Source organism: Procambarus clarkii, chromosome 24, assembly GCF_040958095.1.
Source record: "Procambarus clarkii isolate CNS0578487 chromosome 24, FALCON_Pclarkii_2.0, whole genome shotgun sequence".
Taxonomy (NCBI): Eukaryota; Metazoa; Arthropoda; class Malacostraca; order Decapoda; family Cambaridae; genus Procambarus; species Procambarus clarkii.
The window spans coordinates 45,657,627-45,658,202 of NC_091173.1; positions in this window are offsets into that span (position 1 = coordinate 45,657,627).

The following is a 576-nucleotide window of genomic DNA, read 5'->3' on the forward strand; positions in this document are numbered from 1 at the left end:
GGAGGGTAGTGTTGTTGAGGAGGAAGAGAAGGGGAGTGTTGTGGAAGAAGAAGAGGAGGATAGTGTTGTGGAGGAGGAGGGTAGTGTTCTGGAGGAATAAGAGGAGGGAAGTGTTGTGGAGAAGGATGAGGAGGGAAGTGTTGTGGAGAAGGAAGAGGAGGGTAGTGTTGTGAAGGAGGAAGAGGAGGGTAGTGTTGTTGAGGAGGAAGAGGAGGATAGTGTTGTGGAGGAGGAAGTAGGGGGTAGTGTTGTACTGGAGGAGGAGGAGGGTCGTGTTGTGGAGGAAGAGGAGGAGGAGGAGGGTAGTGTTGTGGAGAAGGAAGAGGAGGGTAGTGTTGTGGAGAAGGAAGAGGAGGGTCGTGTTGTGGAGGAAGAGGAGGAGGAGGAGGAGGAGGGTAGTGTTGTGGAGAAGGAAGAGGAGGGTCGTGTTGTGGAGAAGGAAGAGGAGGGTAGTGTTGTGGAGAAGGAAGAGGAGGATAGTGTTGTGGAGAAGGTAGAGGAGGGTCGTGTTGTGGAGGAAGAGGAGGAGGAGGAGGGTAGTGTTGTGGTGAAGGAAGAGGAGGGTCGTGTTGTGGA